Source organism: Saimiri boliviensis, chromosome 1 (assembly GCF_048565385.1).
Source record: "Saimiri boliviensis isolate mSaiBol1 chromosome 1, mSaiBol1.pri, whole genome shotgun sequence".
NCBI classification, from domain to species: Eukaryota; Metazoa; Chordata; class Mammalia; order Primates; family Cebidae; genus Saimiri; species Saimiri boliviensis.
In genome coordinates this window covers 203,827,656-203,848,864 of record NC_133449.1, presented here as the reverse complement: position 1 = coordinate 203,848,864, position 21,209 = coordinate 203,827,656, and the positions used below count along the sequence as shown (strand labels likewise).

The 21,209-nt window shown below is 32.2% G+C and overlaps 1 pseudogene; it reads right to left on the bottom strand.

The window, feature by feature from the left end:
• Positions 1 to 547: 547 nt before the first annotated feature.
• Positions 548 to 19,710, bottom strand: LOC101030247 (protein RUFY3 pseudogene; annotated as a pseudogene).
• Between the last annotated feature and the right edge of the window lie 1,499 nt (positions 19,711 to 21,209).

Genomic DNA, 21,209 nt, shown 5'->3' with positions numbered 1-21,209 from the left:
TAAAGATCAGAAAATTCTGGTCCTGAAATTATAATATAATATTGTCTTCAATACATTCAGAATGTATATTACTCTTGAATTTCTTTTCCCTGAGACTGGGTTCACAGTTTGGTAGAGATACTTTGAAGAAGTAGTTAGGAGGGGTGAAGAGGCAACAATGTTTATGTCTTACAGCACATGGGAAAATATGTAACATGTCATTTTGATTTCAGCATCTATCTCTCCCCCTTGAATCTGCAAATGTAATAGAAAGAGATGATTGTTTTCCTTTTTATTCTTATCTTCCTGGACTCTATCTCCTATTACACCCACTCCAGCATTATTATCACTAATCATAAAAATGAATTGCCCTTCCAAGGATATGCTATAAAGCAAACCTTCAAAGTCAGGTTGTTTAGATTTAGAAGAGAAAGGCTCAAGTGGGTTATTTTTACTCATAAAGTTATTAGGGAAAATGAGCAAAATTTCCAGTACCCCAACCACTGCCTTTTCTTCCTGCACCTAGTTAATTCCTATCAACTCTTTAGTTGACTCCAAGGACTGGGCTCTAGGAGATCCTGACGCCTAAAACACAGGTACAGAAAGCCTGCATAAACATTTTGGTCCAGGTCTTGGCCTCCAGTCTTATGATGGGCTGGTGGATCAGATGCTTGTGAAACGTATTGCAAACTCGCTCAGGCTTGATACTTGAAGGAAGAAGCAGTTCACTTGCTTAACAGGCATCACAGAAGGTTCCTCTGCAGTTCTTAACACATATTCTTTGTTAGGCTGCCATCTTTCTGGCGTAGCTGACACACCTTTGGCTTCTCAGAGAGCAGCAGCTGACCTTGTTCATTCAGAGGGTGGGGTTGCAGTCTGTGTCTTTCTTCCAGGGGCTTTTTTAGTTTAAAATTTTCCTCTAGCATTTTATGCTACCCATCCATCTTAGGTTCTGGCTTCTGAGAACCCTTTTTTGGGCTGCTTCTGTCATTTTGCAATCTTTCTTTTTCCTGTTTTAGTTCTAATTCAAGCTGGTTCCACTGCCTGGTGAGCTCCTCTACTTTCAGCTGCAGACTGTTGATCTTGTCTCCAAAGTCCTGTTTGAAGAGCTACTTGTCCAACTCAGCTAGACTTGCAGCTTCGCTCAGCCTGGCACAATCTTTGTTCAAGTTGTTTAACAGTAGCAGCCATCAATTAGTTTTCCAAGAGACTGTTTAGTTCACTTTTCTATTTTACTCCTAAGTCTGAACTCTGCAGCTTAAAGGCAAGTTCATGATTGAGAGCCCTGAGATCATGCAGCTGCTGCTGAAGAGATACCAGAGCATCCTGCTTCTCACAGACATCCTTCTCCAGCATCTTCATAGCCAATTCCATCTCCTGCATCATGCTGATCTGCATCTCCAGTTCTTTTTCAACATCCAATTGTAATTGTGTCTCTTTTTGTAAATGCTTTCTTGCTTCACTTAGTGCTTGCCCTTCTGCAGTTCTGTCTTGCTTGGGACCCCTCTGATTGGATTCCAGTATGGTAGGAACTCTCCTCTTTAACTTATTCCATTTCTTCTTATAAGGCAATAATCCTGTTGTTTGCAACTTCAAGCTCCTGTCAATTTAGTGTTCGATTTTTCTAATGCATCTACTTTTGCCTGAAGGTTGTTTACAGTAGCATTCAAATGTCTGTTCAGTTCTTCTAGGTAGTTCTTCTGGTCCAGATTGCAGTAATCTGACTGTCTCCTTCACTACCTCTACTGGTGTTCTGTCCTTGAGATACACTGAAAAATCTATAACTCCCACTTGAGATTCCAAGTCTTCTCCTTTCATACAGAAATTGGCATCAGTGTGATACAGACACTGATTATGGGTCCTTCTTCTTCCATCATGAGGGCATTGGGTTCGTAGAATTCATTAAGAAGTTATTTGATCAAAGGTTTCATATATTCTAAAAGTTTCTTTTGCATTAATGCCCAATGAAGCCAGGCTCTTCCTCTACCTACTGGCGTCTTAAGTCCTGGAAGATCTTTAACGCTTGCTGTTATCTTTGCGGCTTCTGGAACAAGCTTTTCTACCAGTTCTAGAGGCCCCCAGAAGGATTTATATTGTCCACCAAAAGTTTTTGTTTTGTTTAGTTTAGCTTTCAAGCCATGTTTCAGACAGTGTGTATAACCACCAAGAATTGCCGGAGAGGTACATAGAGTCAAGAGTCCTCTCCAGGTTCAGAGCTGATTCAATCAAGCCCCTGATACTCTGGCCTTGTTCATGAGGTTCATACGTTCGTTAGCCTTGAGATAATTACTGTGGTGCTTGCCACCGCTCCGCCACTCAGCAGCTCAGCAGCAGGAAGGGCAATGGGGAGCCGGGCTACAGCGGGGTCCTCCAGGAGCGCTGGGGCTGCGGGCGCGCTCCTAAGCCGGCGCCGCCATCGAGGGTTAGGGCAGGAAAAAGGTGGCGGCCGCTGGCAAGGCTGGCTCTGACTGCCTGGCAAGGGAAGCCGAAGGTGGCCCTTCCTCGCGTTCTCCTACAAGCAGTTTTATAAGCTTTCTGAGACTAGGAAAAAAAAAAAAAAAAGTCTCATTATTTTATATGCAAACTTTTTTATTTAACCAAAACCTCATTTTGAACAAAACAAAATATTCCAACCCATCTTCAAATTCTCTCTGCATCATGCTCACAACCTCAGCACAAAGTTCAATAGAGGTTTATTGGATATGTTGGCTTCAATTATTGAGTGCTGTCATGATGAAATGTCATCAGTTTTTGTAGACATTCTTTGAGGCCAATTAAAACTCAGTCTGTTGTGAGGGTCACACTAGTTCTGAGAAGGCTTGCGATGAGGATCCCTTTTTTTAGGTCTACCTCAGAAAGAATACATGGGTTTAAAAGCCAGAGTTCTTTGTTAATGTCACACATTTAAAACCCAGATACACAGAATAATTACTTTTTCTCTATGGTAATTAATATATAAATATTGTAGAATATTAGGAAAATTCAGAAAGTTTTGCTAGTGCTGTTTGCCTTCATTAGGAAATGTTGAAACAATAAATTGATGAAAACTGTTAAAAATTAATCTGTGACATTAAATTTTATTTCCAATTATGTTTAATGGTAATTGTATTTTTTTTTTTTTTGGTATTTTTAACCATAGTCTTTTATTATGACATATATAAACTCCTATTTAATATCATATATATGTGTGCCTTTGACATTTCAGAGATCCCTATTTTTATTAAATAATCCTTTGTAAATATTTCTTATTCTCTTTTAAATACTTGATTCTACATTACATGAAATGCCAGTTTTAAGTTTGGTTTTGTGGGCAATTAGACAACCAAAAAGTCACCACCACAGAATTATTGTTTAGTGAGAGGCCTTAAGCATGGAAATTGTTAAAGTAAACTTCTCTAACCACAATGGTTGAATTACTTATTCATAGTGGTAATGGAATTATTGGGTCACTTTCAAAAAAAAAAAAGAAAATTACATAGTTATGTTACTGCAATTGTGATACATCACTATTTTATTAAAATGGGACTATTTTGTTGTTTATTTGCCTCACTTTGCCCACCTCCACCAAAACAAGGTCCTACTAATTTAGCAAGAAAGTTGACAAGTTACATATTAATCTGATACAAAAAAATTCAAAAAGCAAGGAATGTGTGTGTCTTCCTCACTTTATGAGATTAAGACAACATTGAAAATCATCAAATAATTTATATGTAAAGTGACACATTTTTTAAAACAGATGTATTGAAATACTTTCAAAGCAATATTTTAAACATGTTTTGAATGTGTTGCCATACACTGTGATTTACATAAGCAAGTCTCACCAAAAACAATGATTAATGCACTTATCATATTCATTTTAGTGATGAAAAAATTTTGGATTCTTCCACATGTCCTTTAAGAGTGCCATCCAATTCAAAAGGGAATTTTTAATAACCATTCCCAAGTCTCCAAATGCTTGATGCATTGTAAACTCTTATGCTTACAGAATTTCAAAAAAGGAAGGAATCTTATAAGTTAGTAGAAAAGAATTTAAGCTTTATGGTTACTAAAAAATACTTGAGAGAAATGAATTGATATACAGTATACATTTCCTGACAGAATTATTTAAAAACAATTTTTTAGGGATATTAAATATGAAGGTGCTAAACAGTGGGAAAAGGAGTAGCTTTTCCAGGAAAAAAAAATAATAATGCTTATGTTGGACAGGGTAGGCAGGAAGAAATACAAATTCTTTTTAAAATGTGAGTACAATATAATAAACACATATGCAAAAATTTAGTTTGATCTTTGGATTTGTTTTCTTTTCTAGTTTTAGCAACTGAAGTCCAATGTTGTTTTAGTGACTGGGCATGATTGTACTTATCCACAACTTTCCCAAAAGTGTATGCATACATTTTCTGTCTTCATATCACTTATATTTTATATCTATGTGATCATATTTGGCAGAAAATTATTATTCTCTACATAGGCGTTGTAGCATTTTACATAATTCTAATTAGGCATGTATCATGACATATCTGGTATACATCCTGGTACTATTAGTAACAAAGTAAAATTTTGCTGAGAAAGTAAGATGAGAGACTTAGAAGCTTTGATTATCAGATGCTGAGTACAGCTGTGGTATTGAAAGCTAATAGTTTGAAAACAATAATTACTGAAAAAATGATGCTATGGAATGACCATATGCATACTGTGAAAAAAAGAAAACATATACACCATAACCAGTTTCTGTAGGCACTCTGTAAGTACTTTCTCCCTTGTAGCTTTTCCCAGCAACTGTCATCTTATTAGTTGTTGTCTAATTGTTTTGTAGATTTTTTTAATCTATTCTTCTTCTCTTACTGTCTTTTGATGCTAAGTAATTTCTCCAATGTATTTTTTTATTTCTTCCCTTTTGTTTTCACATTTTTTAATTGCTTTTGTTTGTTATTATGAGGCTGCCAAAAATTCTTTTTTTTTTTTTTTTTTTTTTGAGACGGAGTTTCGCTCTTGTTACCCAGGCTGGAGTGCAATGGCACGATCTCGGCTCACCACAACCTCCACTTCCTGGGTTCAGGCAATTCTCCTGTCTCAGCCTCCTGAGTAGCTGGGCTTACAGGCACTCACCACCATGCCCAGCTAACTTTTTGTATTTTTTTTTTTTTGGTAGAGATGGGGTTTCACCTTGTTGACCAGGATGGTCTCGATCTCTTGACCTTGTGATCCACCCACCTCCGCCTCCCAGAGTGCTGGGATTACAGGCTTGAGCAAAAATTCTTATAGTTATAATAGGTTATATTTAGCTGAGAACAATTTATCTTTAATTTCAAAAAAAAATGAAAAAAGAAACTGTACACCTCTACTCCATGCATCATTTTGAATTTTTGATGTCACTATATTTATTTTATTTTTTAAATAAATTTTCATATTCAGTTTTTATAAATTTCATATTCTGTAAAAAATGATTGTGGCTCTTTTTAGTTTTGTTTTGTCTTCATACTAAAAAATAATTGATTTACAGATCGCTGTTGTAGTGTTAGAGTATTCTGAATTTGACTGTATGCTTACTTTTCTAGTTTTTTATTTTCATGTTTTCATGTTACTCATTTGTATAGTGTTTTTTAAGCTTGAAGAACTCCTTTTAGCATTTCTTGTAAGACAGTTCTGATGGTAATGAACTCTTAGCTTTTGTTGTCTAAGAATGTCTTTATTTCTTTTTCTTTCTGAAAGATAGTTTTGCTGGGTACTGCATTCTTGGTTAAAATGTTGTTGATTTTATTTTCCTTCTGCATTTCGGATATATAACCCAATTAAATTCTGGTCCATAAGGTTTCTGCAGAGAACTTTTCTACTCTAAGTTCTACTCTATGATCTTGTTCTGCTCCTCTCGACAATTTTAGTTTTTATTTGAAAATCACAAACAATTTTCTATGTGCCTATTGTTTACAAACTGTCATTTATTACCTTCAACGAAAATTTTTTAATGCACTTATCAATATTGTAAATACTCTTTATTATGAACAGAAATGTGTCCTTTCAAAATTGCATGTTGAAGTCCATATCCCCAATTTGATGATACTTGAAAACAGGACCTTTAAATAGATAATTAAGCTTAAGTGAGGTCATATGGGAGGGAACCTAATCCAATGAGAGTGGTGTCCTTATTTGATTAAAAAGAAAGAGAGAGAAAAAGAAATATAGGAGTATGCAGAGTACAGAGACAGAGAAAAGGTCATGGGAAAATGTAGTGAGAAGGTAGCTGTCTGCAAGCCTGAGAGAGCCCTCATCAGAAAACAACCCTGAAAGCACCTTGATCTTGGGTTTTTAGCCTCAAGAGCTATTAGAAAATAAATTTCTGTTAAGTCACCTCTTCCATAGTACTTTCTTAAGGCATTTCTAGCAGATAAATATACCTTCTCTTGCTTTTACATATGGCATTCTCATTTAATCTGATATGATATTTGATATTCAGAGGGCACAGAAAAAATTCAAATTTGAATATTGTGTTTTTAAAATTTTCTCTTTTTGTATCTTTCCAAAAATACTACAAAATGTAGAAATTAATTAAATGTTCAAGATTAAAAGCTCTGAACACTGATTAAGTATACTAAAGCTGTCCAGTCTAAAAATTTTTTTGCATAAAATCAAGGTTTTAGAAGACACATTCTTTAAAACTTTGTTATGTTAAACACTTTATAATACTGTTTTTAAAAAATACATTATTGACAGTTACTTTAAATGGAAATAATTTCACTATTAAGCAGATAATTGGTGTCCTTTGCTTTGCAGAGTTAATTAATTTTAAATGCAAAAGAAATGAATAGATAGGTAGCCTGAGAATATTCTGTATCAATTCAAAAATTATCTGGAAGTGGAAAATGCTGGTCAGGAAAACCTTGATGATTAACAGTTGATCAAGTCCATTGTAAACTAATATCTAGTTCCAATCACTAAATTATGAATCCGTATCTCAGAATTTATCACAAAATAGAATCCAGATCCATACTCTTAGGCACAACATTTTTCCTATTAACTTTATAGTCTAATTTTATATATGAATTGTAAATACATGGTGCATATGTTATGTTAAGGATATAATATTATCTATAAATTTAAGCTTTTAATATGGTGTATGTATATGAATCATTAAAAGCTTGCCTCCCCCATGGGAGGCTCAGGCAGGAGAATCGCTAGAACTCAGGAGATGGAGGTTGCAGTGAACTGAGATCATGCCACTGCATTCCAGCCTCTGGAGTAGCTGGGTACAAGGGCATGCCAGCCACACCTGGCTAATTTTTGTATTTTTGGTAAAGACAGCGTTTCACCATGTTGGCCAGGCTGGTCTCAAACTCCTGACATTAAGTAATCCACCCACCTCGCCCACTCAAAATGCTGGGATTACAGGTGTGAGCCATTGTGCCCAGCTCAAACAACAGGGTTTTAACAATAACATGGGGAGATTTTAGTAAAAGCTGGGTATTCATGGAAAGCCTTTTGAGAAAATGACGTTTAAGCTAAGAACAGAATAATAAATAGAATTTAAAAAGAGAAAGAGGGGAAGAGATTTATTAAAAGGAAAAACATTTGAGGTATTTAAAAAACTTGAAATGGAGAAAATAAAAATAGATTAAAGACAATAAAAAAAGAAAGTGAATGGAAAACGAGGTTAAATAAATATTGATATAAGGGCCAGGTAATCATGTTCTTGCAATCATGTCAAGTAATTTGGATTTATTTTCTAAAACCAAGAGGAAACAGTGAAATATTTTAGGAATGATGAATTAAATTTATTTTAGCAACTCTATAAATTTTGCAGTTGGTATAATTTACTGAGATATATTAGAAATGTTTTAAATGTTTATTTTTCTTTTTATTTAAATCTGGAATTGAGGGTTCAATTACAAGCATGTTAATGTTGGGATAACGCTAATAAATTAGTATTGAAATCTTATTTTTAAAGTGATCTATTAGAAAGGTCTGGATAATGTTTTAAATTACATTTTGTTAGTATTAAATTAAATTATATTTGGCCTAAAGCTGCCTTTGTACTTTAAATTCACACATAGCAAACGGCAATATAACTTAGTATGTACATAAATTGCAACCTAACCTAGGAGTATATTCTTCTAACAAATAGCTGAATCTCAGCCAATCGTAGCAGCTGAACTTCAGCCATTTATGGGATGCCAATTGATCCATGTCCAACAAGGCAAATGCCAAGGTGTAACCAAGCTGTTTCAGTAGTCATTTTCTTATTCTTTCTATGAAGACAGGCTGCCCGGGTTGTTAGGTGGAGCTCTTGGAATCTTTCCTGGTTCTGAAAAATGCTGCCTGATTCATGAATTGTTCTTTGCTCAGTTAAACTCTGCTGAATGTAATTTGTCTAAAGTTTTTTTTTTTGTTTTTTTTTGGGTTTTTTTTGTTTTGTTTTGTTTTTTTTTAACACTGGTAAGCAGAAGAGGAAGAAATTAGCTGAATAAATAGTTTGGATATAAGAAAGAGGCCTTAAAGGATCTGCCAAAGAAAGCTGAAATTAAAATGGTTAGCATGGCAAAAGCAAAACCAAGAGTGTTGAGTGTCATAAAAGAAAAGAAAGGAGAACTCTATGATGGCAGGTTCAGCTCTGTCAATAATGCTGATAGGTCAAGTAGGATGAGCACTAAAAAGATATTCTTGGTTTTGGTCACTGATAGTAAGCATGGAAAAGGAGTATCAGCAAAGAATTAGGAAATAGCTGTATCAAAATTGAGTCAATGAGTGTCTAAAACTTATATATGAATTTATAAAATTGTATTGAGAGACATTTATAAAAGCCTAAATAGTTTGAAACCTAAAATTTTAATAGTTTACTTTAAAATATGTTTACTTTCAAATAACCTCAGTAAAATTTCACAGATTTTGTAAACTATATCAATTGGAATTTTGAAACCTAAAAAATTTTAAATGCTTAGACTAAAAAATCTGAAGTGAAGGATGTGTATCGAGGGGGAACTCAACTTACCTGATAATAACGTGAATTATAAAGCTATAATAAATCAAAGAGCAATAAAATAATATAATGATAAATGTATAAGTCAACCAAGCAGAAAAGATAAACCTTTTAAAAAGTATGCATGGACACTGGATGTATTATACAGGTAGAATCACATATTGGTGGGGAAAAAACAGAGTTCTTCAAAAAATTATTATAGTACAATCCAGTATCCGTATAAAAAAAAAAAAGACCCCTCTTATGGTTATTCACAAAATGCATTAAAACATACTTTTTTAGAAGAGGAAGGTATGTGAATATATATATGGTTCAATTACATTAATAAATTTTATTAACTGACAAAATAATTTTTGAGTGATTTAAAAATCAGTAAAAGAAGCAAAGCAAAACAAGTAAATATTTATCATTGAGGTTAGGAGAGTAGTTATTCACAATGTTAATGAAGCTGATAGTGGTCTTTATGTAGGGCACTGAGAATGCTGCTATATTTTCTGACCAAGTTGGTGTTTGCTCAAGTGTTCATTTCATAATAATTTTTTAAACTGCATTTATTCATATACATTTGTACACATTTTAATGTTTTTGCATGTTAATTATAATAATATACACACAAAGCAGAATTACTGAAATGTTAATGGCTCTTTGAAAAAGCTTGGATATTAATAGGAGCAGAAGCATAGAGTATTGTATCACAGGAAATGGAATTGAGATTGATTCTATTAACCTAGGTGATGTTCCAGCACCTTATTGATGCAAAATGCCAGCCTTAAAATATTTTCAATTTTTACAAACTTGCTTGTTAACACCTTGCTTTACTTAATTATTGGGTAACATCTCATTTTTTCTGTTTACTCTTTGTAAACATTTTTAAAATTTCATTTTACTTATAATTTTTGTGGGTAATAGTACATAGGAGGTATATATATTTATGGGGCATGTGGGATACTTGAACAGGCATACAATGTATAAGAATTGCATCAGAGTAAATGGAACTCCATCACCTTAAGCATTAATCCTTTGTGTTACAAACAAATTATCTCCTTTTAGTTATTTTTAAATGTATAAGTATATTATTATTGAATATAGTCATTTTGTTTTTCTATCAAACACTAGATCTTGTTCATCTGCATGCTTTTAGAATAGTTTGCATTTTAAATGCTGCTGTCTTCTAAATTTATATTGTATTTTAAAGTATTCTTGATAATAGGCAAGCACTTATTGAAGCAGAAAGTTGTTGCTTTCAGAATTTAGAGCAAAAATAATTACCAGTTAACTTTATATAATATTTATATAATTGTATATAAGTTTTAAATGCAGTAGGAAGGGAATAATACTGTTTAAGAGATTTTGCAGATGATGCACACATTCTACACTAATAATTGAATTAAAATGTCATTTCTTGCTGAAATTTATTTATGTCAATAAATATTATTTGACAAAGACTACTCATTAGGTGAGGAAATAAAAAACATTTTAATAATAACCAAGCACATTGTGTCCTAATATCAACTGTCCTTCCTTTAAGCCACTTTGGATTACCAGTTATTTTATATCCTTATGGATAGGAGAGAACTGGGCAAAATGTATGATATAATTTAGATAGATAATACAACCACAGAAAGAAAATAAAAATATATACTATATTCCTGTGTGTTTATTTCAGATATGTTAAATTTTAGATGTATCGAGTCTATTGTTGTTGATCTTTATGATTGCTTTATTAACCAAAACTTAAAGCACTTAGTGATCTCAAATAACCAAATCTACAGATAAAGAAAATATTTGTCAGTATATGTGTGTATGTTTTTATATGTATGTGTCTGTTTTAGTGGACACTCTTACAATAGAAAAACACTATTATCAGATTCCAGCATCTTGTGTCAGAGTCAGATCTTTGCTTCTCTTAATTTCTGTTCCAGGGTTATGGCATTTTTATCTTGTGATTATTTTGTCTTTTGTATTTATCTCTTCTTCCATGGATAGTCGAAATTCTCATGGGAAGGGATAAAATGTGTCAGGTCAATATCTTTACTCTGTGCTCACACTCTACTGCTAAATCACTGCTGACCCTGCCAAAATAAGAAACTAGTTCATTGATTTACAATATGAATGGCCTCTGTCTATTGGTATAAACACACAAGGTAGAGAATCTTGTAGGACTTCATAATAAAAAGTCTTTGATGTAAGATGAATGGCCTACAAAATATGAGGAAATCTACTCCTTTCTTCACCTCAGTGATGTCTGTTTTGTGAGTAGATAGATGATTTCTGCTAAAGGAATACAAAACTACCCAACTTCAGTTCCACCAAAAATTTTTAACAGTATCAGGAGCTCCAGAAGAATTAAATTTTAGTAGATATTCCTAATGAGAGGACATTTCTTTACAAAGGCCCCAAGTTTAACAAAAGGGTGTTTATGTGTGTATGTGTCCACACACACACACAGGTACCTAGTTAAATTGTTTTCTTTCCCTATGACTTTTTCTTAAGCAAATTCTGTCTTGTCACAACTTTATAGGAAAGATCATAAAAGTCATTCTGATTTTCATTTCTAAATATTATTAGAGTTATTTCAATAGTGAGCTTTGATCTCTAAAATTTACTCTTCTTCTACTTTTCAATATTACAACCTAATTTAGCCTAAACTGTCCTTTAACTCACTAAACATTTAAAAAAGAATTTTTGATTCGCATTTATCTGACAAGGTGATGCATCCTTTTGAAGTTTTGTCTTCCGTCACATCATGATGGCCTGTCACTCATGTGCCAAGGGGTTTAAGATGAATGGAGTTAAGGAGAAAGGTCAAATAAAATGCACTGCCAGACTCTGGCATGACACAATCCATCAAATAAAAGAGCAAAACCCCTTTAGCCTGTAAGCATTCAATTACAAATTGTCAAATGTTCATGATAATCTAAACTTCTGAGATGAACTTAAAGTGAATATTGACTTCAAACTGAAAAATGGCAGTAAGTTAGTTGAAATTAAATTGAACCACAAACGTGTCACTTCCAAGCATTTCTCTTTTTAGATGGACACAATGCTAGCTTCAGAATTTGGTTTTATTTCAGTACTTGATTTTACTTAGATTTATCATTGTATGTTTCTATGTTAGGAAAATGCTTTAAGTGGCTTATAAGACAGCATCAAATCCAACTCATTGATTTAGCAGATATGCAGTGAACTAACACACCCAGATGTTAATGTGTGGAGTTTTATATTTTGCTATATTAGAGTTGGAGAGTTGGTGAAAAGATCAGAGAAAACATAAATCCGTATGTTCTCAGGGGAGAAGCAGTTCTAGTGGGAAAAAAAAAAAAATGGCGTGAATGAACAAAGGGGCAAGTGTGATTGTAATTAGATGATTAGGTTGATTTACTACCAAAGTTGAGGTTACTAAATCACATGTCAAAATTGCTTTTAAGTTTTGTGTTATTCATTTTTTACCTCTTAACTACTTCTTGTACACAATTGAAATTTGAAATTAACTTTCACACAGACCTCACAAGAAAGAACTATTATGATCAGAACGCAAAGGTATTTAGTTTCTGTATGTAACTAAAACCCAATTCTGAAGCGTGGGGTAGTATCTTTTATATGAAACACATTATTTGTGAAGTCATGTGAAGGCTATAAAATAATACATATAAATAATATAGATACATAGATTTCTCAATTTGTGTTTATATAAATATGGCTAAGTGGAAAATTTAATATCGCACAAGGAAAGCAATTGAAAATATGTATTAATCATGTTTATAACGAATTTTGAATTAATTTAAAGTATGAATAATCACTCTTTAAAAGCTAGCCTTATTTGTTTATGGAGTCAGTTAACTAACATAAATTAAAATATAAATATATTTCAATATAAAAACAAATATATTTATATTTTATATAAAAATAAATATGTACATTTGTATATTATAAATATTTAATATTAAAATATAAGTATGTTGTATTTATTTTATATTAAATCTATATAGACTATATTATATATAAATGTGTATATATTTATATTTAATGGGAAGTTCTATCAAGCCCAGTATGAATGCATTGAAATGAAAGTGTAAATTCTGTATTTGAGGAAAGCAAAATGTAAGACACAATATTACTCTGAATTTCTTAATAAAATTGCATCATATTCAAGAATTGAGATATTTTGATAAACTGACTGTCTCATTTTTTTTAAAAAAATTATTTATATACTTTAAGTTCTGGGGTATAGATAGTGAAGGTTTGTTATATAGGTATCTACGTGCCATGATGGTGGTTTGCTGTATCCATCACCCAACAACTTTTATGACAACTTTTAAGACGTGATCTTTTTTTGAGAGGAAAGCAATTATATAAGGAATGAAGTGGGAACCTGCTACTAGTGAAGCAGCTAAATTACTACTTTCTAAATTAAAAATGTCAAAAAATTATTTTAAACTTGTGTATTGTGCGTGTGTGTGTGTGTGTGTGTGTGTGTGTGTGTGTGTGTTTTCCAAAGAGGACTTCCCAGGTGACATTTTATCATTTTAGGGGTATAGTTTAGAATAGATAGTTTTAAGGTAACAAATAATGAGACCACAAGTGATATTTCCAATAACATTACCCTATTGAGGAGCTGATACCACAGCATAAAAAAAGGTTTCAAGATAAAATTTGAAGAAAATTGGATAGTTTTTTTTTTCTCTTTTTGCCTTACAACCTCACTGCCCTCATGCATTATTAAGAAGCTCTAGTAAAATCTAACCAACACAGAAATTTTCAAGCATCGTATAGTTATTAATGAATTGATCAGAAAGTGTTTAAGAAACGTTCAATATGCAAGGAACTACTCATTCTTATGAAGCCATTTCTGCAACTCATTTGGGTATACTGGCATCTTTGAGTGATGACAATTAAACTGCTCAAGTGCATAGTAGCAGCAATGAGCTGCTCTACTTGTAATTGAAATCATGCTGCCTTGGAGTCAGTAAACCAGGTAACTAATATCTCTCTAAAATGATTGTCATTTAAGGATTTTATATTTCATATACACAACCAACATATATGAGAGGTGATGAAACAACAAGCACCTCGGTGACATTTATTTAAAATCATGTGGATCATGAGAAAGCAGTGTAGCCCATGTGTCACATTATAACAAATCTGAAAATACTGGCAAAGGAAGAAGGCTTCAAGCCCAAAGAATAAAAATAAAAATAAAAATAAAAATAAAAATAAGCATATATGGTGATGATTCAAAGTACTCTACTCCAAGATTGGGCTGTTTAGGTTGTACAAAAGTTTGTAAGAATTGCATATGTGATTTTTTTTTTGAAATAAAACTATATGGCAGATTGTACAAGATTAACTCTATAGGGACAACAGAGCGTTACATCATAGCTAATCATTTTGCTGTAAGACTAGCCACTTTGTTGTAAGACAATCAGTATTTCCAATGCACAAAACAATCTGAAAGTTGTGAAAGTAGGAGACTGCTCACTATTGAGCAGAGTATACAATCATCATTTTGATTTATAAAAAGATCTTCAAATTCAGTAATAGTTTATGTTAACTCCAGACATGAAATCCAAATGTACTAATCTTTACAGAGTCAGTGATCAATGACTATATCAAAGGTCAGCAATTGATTTATATGAGAATATTAGTAGCCATTTTTCAAAAGTTATTTTTATGGACAATGACAAAGCTAATAATTTGTATGATGTAGTTTATAAATATTACATAGCTTTGTGCAAGGAGCAGTCTGTTTTGTGGTCTGGCCAGACCTGGGTCTTCTAGTAGTCAGAAAGAAAGACCTAGAGCTAAATTTCCTGTCAATTGTGACATATGACCACAATTTTTTGGATAAATTTAGTGACCTATGACAAATCCTATGAGATTATGACAAAACATGCATATTCCTTTGGTAATCAAATTTGAGCATAAAACTTCTAAGCATAGCTAAGTAGTTGAAATGTGTCACTTTCAGAACATTCAAGGCAAAATTGAGAGTATAGAAATTGGCTTGGAAAGTGTTTAGAATGAAATATTCAGCAGACAACATTCTGTTTCAGCCAATGTAATAAAATACCTTCACTGGGAAGAAAGCTAAAATACCCTTTGAGTCCATCTGGATAAGAAAGCTTTGCTGAAGTCAGCTCATTTAAGATATGTCCTCTACTATCATGTTGGCATTCTAGATACATTATCCAAACACATGAAAGAAATTGATGTCTGAAGCTTTAGGTGAAACCATAGTTAATGTTAAAAGCAAATAATGGATATGGCCTCCCCAGTGGGTGTGATAATTGTTAGCTAACTCACTTGATATGACTTTGTGCTCTCGTGTGTCATGTCTTCTATTAGTGACTTGTGAGAACTTACCCCTTTAAGGTTTCATAAGAAGACAAAATGATGTTATGATATCATAATGAAGGTGTTATGCTTAATTAGGAAGTGCCACAAGCAAGAGGAAGTATGTATAGAAGGATGCTTCTGAAGAGCTACATGAACTTTGCTGGAGACTAGAGGAAAATATTCATGATTACAATATGTTTACTATACAGTGAACATCTGAAAAAAAATATCTTGTACCCAGCATACAGTGAATGATTTTACATTCTGAGATGCCTTAGTTTTGATTTAATAGATTTAAGAGTCTATTTAAACATCTGCGGAAGTTGCATTATGATTCTAAACAGACACAAAATATTTGAGACTGTTTGTTAGTAAAGATAAAAGTGATCATTAAATGAAGTTTTGTATAATATTTAAAATAATGTCATCATATTTTTCAACTGTTCCTCATTTTAGGAGATGTTTTCAATAGATATCTAAGCAAATAATGCCAACATCTGAGAGCTGTTGAAAAATTTTGCAATTCAAAATTCAACTAAATTAAAAATAGTCAAAGAAACAACTTACGTGTTAAAAAATGTGTTGCTGTGAAGCTAAAATGAAATATTTTCATATAGGAAAATGAAAGAAAATTTCTCACTAGTATACTTACCTGCACGATAAAAAATGGTCAAGCATGGAAACTTGAATATCCAAGAAAAGATATATCAGTAAAAGCAAATATGTAAGAAATAGGAATATTATTTTTCTCTTAATTTCCTTAAAACTATTTAAAGCAAAAATATTTAGGATGTACTTAATATAAAATACATGACAATGGTAGGAAAATAGGGAGAATGGAAATTTGAGCAACATGAACCACTTTTACAAAACTGACATTAACTGAATATTATACCCCATAGCTGCAGAACACACAAATGAGAACAGATGGGATTTTTACAATGATAGACCTTAGCTGCACTATTAATCTCAATAAATTTCAATATAATTAAATACTGCAGAATATTTCTGACTACACTATATGTAAATTATTATACAATATATAAATTAGGCATTAGCAATCAGAAAATATTTTTAAATGCCCAGTACTTGGAAATTAGGTAATATATTTCTTTAGAAATCCTATAAGTTGAAGAAAAAAACTCAGAAGATAATTTTAAAAATAACATTTCAGCTTGAATTAATAACAGAAAACTAACAGTTTGTGGGATACAGCAGAAGCTAGGTTTGAAGCAATTGTGGATCTTAAATGCTTATATTAGAATAGAAGAAACATTTGAAAATTAATAAACAAATAGTCTTAAGAATCTGGATAAAAATAAATTTAAAACAATGAAAATAGAAAGAAGGAAATAAAGATAAGTAGAAAAATCAGTGACATAGAAAACAGACAAATAATATAGAAAATTAGCAAAGCCAATCTTGATTCTTTGATAAGATTAATGAAACTGATAAACTCTTATAAAGGCTAAATGAGAAAACACAAAGAAAATGTAAAAATTACTGATATCAAAAGAGGACACATTATTACAAATTCTAATATAAAAATGTATTAATGCAATATTAAAATAACTTTATGCCAATTATTGTAACCTAGAATAAATGTACAAATTATTGAAGAAAACAAATTACAGAAGCTTAAATGAACAGAAATAGAGAATTTGTGCAGAAACATAGAAATCTAAAGCATTGGGTTACAATCCAACATTTTCTCCAGTAGTAAATTTTGGCACAATTGTTTAATTGAGTGAATTCTATTAACCATGCATGGGAGGAATAATATTGCTGTTATCCAAATTCTTTCAGAAAGTTGAAGAGAATGAAACTCCCAAATTTGTTTTACAAGGAATTCTAAATTTTTAAGCCAGAACTTGACAAATGTAATAAAAGAGAAAAAAAATTACTGATCAATATTCCTCATGAACAGACCCAAAAATTCTTAAGAAAATGTCATCAAATTGTGTCCAGTAATATATATAAAAAAATTATAAACATGTGACCAAGTGGAGCTTATTCAAATAATGCAATTAGATAAACAACTATTCATTAATTAATGTAAATCATTCTATTGGCAGGATAAAGGAAAAAGAGGCAATGTGATAAATTCAACAGATGTCTAAATAGCAATTTATCAAAATCAATGCTCATTCATGATCAAATAAAACCTTTCAAATATCTCAGAATGGCATAGAATTTTCTCAATCTGTCAAAATTCATTGTGAAAAATCTATAGTTGATACACTTAGTGGTGAAATATTGTATACTTTGCCTCTAAAATCACAAAATGAAAGGCATTCTCACTCTTACTATTTTTAGTCAACATTTTTGAGAACTCTATTTGATATAGTAAAGCAAGAAATATAAATAAATAAATTATCAGAAAGGAAAAAGTATAGCTGCCATTATAGTCAGACAACATTACTGTGTACCTGAAAAATCCTATGAAATATGCAAAGTCAAAAAAAGAACCAAAAGTGCATGCAGCAAGATTCAGGACACAAGGGAAGGTTGGGAAAAATGAACAAAAAAAAAAATCAATTGTATTTTACAAACTAGTAAATATCTGGAAAAAAATTCATTTTAAAATTCTATTAAACTAGCAGTAAATAAACATAGAAATAAATGCAATGACAGCAGAATTTCTACACTGAAAACAACAAATCTTTTTCAGAGAGACTAAAGGAGTTTAATTCAGAGGAATAAAACTTCCTACCACCAAAGATTCAATAGTGTAGTGTATTAGTAGTCCACAAGCAGGTATCTAGATTTATCTCAATCTTAATAAAAATTCTAGCAGGCATTTTTCTTTTGGTAAAGATTTTCAGGTTGACACTAAACTTTACATGGAAATATGTGAATAAACTAAGAAATTTTGAAAATCGGGAGAAAGTTGTGATTTGGGAGTAGGTAAATCTTTGTCTCATATAGAACACAAATAGTATTAACCATAAAAAATTTGATAAATTATATTTCAAGAAAATCTGTTGCTCCTCAAAAATAGCATTAAATGAATAAGCAGGCAAGCTAAATGGAATAAAGTATCAGCAATGTATCTGGTAAAAAATTTGTATCCAAAATATCAAAATAATTTTCTAAATTTAATATAAAAATTATAAATAAAATGATATTTTATAGTAAAATAATGGAGAAAAGACCTGAACAGGCACTTGACATGAAAATATGTTCAAGATCATTCATCAGGTTAATGAAAATCAAACTTACAAGGTATATTAATGAGGTATACTCATGAGAGATATGAATACCTCATCATTCCCACTAGAATATCTAATACTACTAAGGTTGATAACAGAGAGTATTAATGAGGATGTGGAGTCCTTGCAATTCTAATCAATTGTTGATGATAATAGGAAACACTCAACTACCTTTGGAGAAGTGTTTGGCATTTTTTAATGTAGTTAAACATGTACCTACTCTATGACCTAGCAATTTCGCTCTTTGTTATTTACTCAGGAGAAATGCAAACGTATGTATAAAAAACAAATGTGTATAAGAATAGCTGTTTTATTTATAATAGCCAATCACTTGAAAGAACCAAAAGATCTTTCAATAGGGAATGGATTAACTCATTAACACAATTTGGAATATTATTCAGCAACGAAAGAATGATCTAGTGATTTACACAACAGCATGGATGAGTCTCAAGAAAGTTGTACACACAAAAAGGAAAAAAAAAATAGTGAAAAAGGCAAAACCCAGAAAGGAAGTATTTGATAATTTCATTTACATAAACATCAAAACCACAGAAAACTAATTTGTGGTGTTCAATGTCAAAACAGTGGCTACCTATAGGAGTACGGGTTGACGGAAAGTTGGTATAAGGGAGCTTTTTGTATAAGTGAAAGATCCACAACCTGATTGAAGTGGTAGTTACACAAGTATATTTATTTGTCAAAATTCATTGTGTATGTATTAAGATTTAATATTTAATACTTTTTTCCTCAACAAAAAAAATAAAACCCTGGACATACAACCTTGAGCATTAAATACTTAAAGAACATAAGCTGACACTAGTTAAATTCAAGGCTTACACACCTTATAGTAATGTTTGCAAACCCTTAAAAGTTATGGAACTTATTTATTTTCTTTGAGTATTTCTAACTGCTGTGTTTTGAATATGTCCCCTCCAAAATTCATGTTTTGAAATGTAATAACCATTGTGATGGTATTAAAAAGAGCAGCCTTTAAAAGGTGATTAGATCATGAGGGATTCTCCCCTAATGAATGGAATTAAGGCTCTCATAAACAGGGCTTCGTGTAACCTTTTGTTCTTGCCCTCTGCCTTCCACCATGTGAGGACATACCATTTCTTCTCCTCCCTCTGGAGGACACAGCTCTCACCAGACAACCCAGCCCACTAGTGTCTTCATCTTGGACTTCTGAGCATCTATAATTACAAGAAAACGCATTGCTCTTTCTCATAAATTATCCAGTCTATAATATTCTGTTATAGGTGCACAAAACATACTAAAAGACACTGACTTTCCAACCCGATGACTGAAAGAAGAAAAAAGAGAATTATAATAGCTTCAATCATCAGAAATGAAGAAAAGACTTATGGGTAATATTGTTACTCTTTCCTGAATGAATTATAAGAAAGATAACAATAACCACATTTTCCTCAAAATGTATAAGAAAAAATTTAACCTAAAGTGAGAAGATTTACATGAGACCAAAAATATTTTCTTGTATTTGTGAAACCAAGCAAATTTCCAAAATAACTTGGAGATTCTCTTTTTCTGGAAATCTAAGAAAGAAAAGACTATTTCATATATTTAAGGTGTCATTCTCCGTATAAATTTTGCAGTTTCTTGATATCCCTTACAGTTCTGTGAATGTGGCTGCCTAGGGATAAATAAATGTAGAAACAGAAAGCATTAAAGCACTTTGTGACTCCACAAACTCTTAAGCATAATTCATGCAATAGAAAAAAAGACAACTGAATTTTATGCCTGTGAAAAGGTAGGTTATGTGTCCCTTAAGCCCAAAGTGACATAGTATAAATGAATTGCTCCATTTTTAGAACTATATCAACTAAAACACTGCTATGGGTTACAGTATGGAAAGGAATATTCTTCCTAAATGTCAAAATATATAAATATTCATAGCACAAACATTGCAGCCTACATTTTAACTCACTGCCTACTTACACCATTGAAGTGAGAAACATGAAAATAGCCTTTCATGTGACCATAATATTCACATAGTAATGTGGAGAAAAGTTTTTAAAATAAAAATGGGCACAAGCATAAATACTTCTAGCGAAAGCCTATACTTTTAAGTGATTTTTTTGTGCTTAAAGTTCATGAAACTTGCTTGGCATTTTTAAAAGCATATTATCTCACAAAATGAAAAAATAAAATCCATGTGAGGTACATTTATTGCCTTGGAAAATGCTATTTTATAGAAAAAGAATGTATATTTGGTGAAAAGAGAAACAAAAATATCCTATTACTAAAAGAGTGAATGGCATTTGGTAGAAATAAGTTTTCTGAAAATTGAAGATTAGGTAGTTCTGGTACGGTAGAATTACTGCAATTTTTTTTTTTTTTTTGAGACAGAGTTTCGCTCTTGTTACCCAGGCTGGAGTGCAATGATGTGATCTCAGCTCACTGCAACCTCTGCCTCCTGGGTTCAGGCAATTCTCCTGCCTCAGCCTCCTGAGTAGCTGGGATTTCAGGCACACGCCACCATGCCCAGCTAATTTTTTGTATTTTTAGTAGAGACGGGGTTTCACCATGTTGACCAGGATGGTCTCGATCTCTTTACCTCGGCCTCCCAAAGTGCTGGGATTACAGGCGTGAGCCACTGCGCCCAGCCAATTTTTTTAAATCATTTCGAATACATCCAGGTGTTCACAACACTGCCAAAAGCAACATGGGTGTGTGTGCATGTATCAGGCCCACAC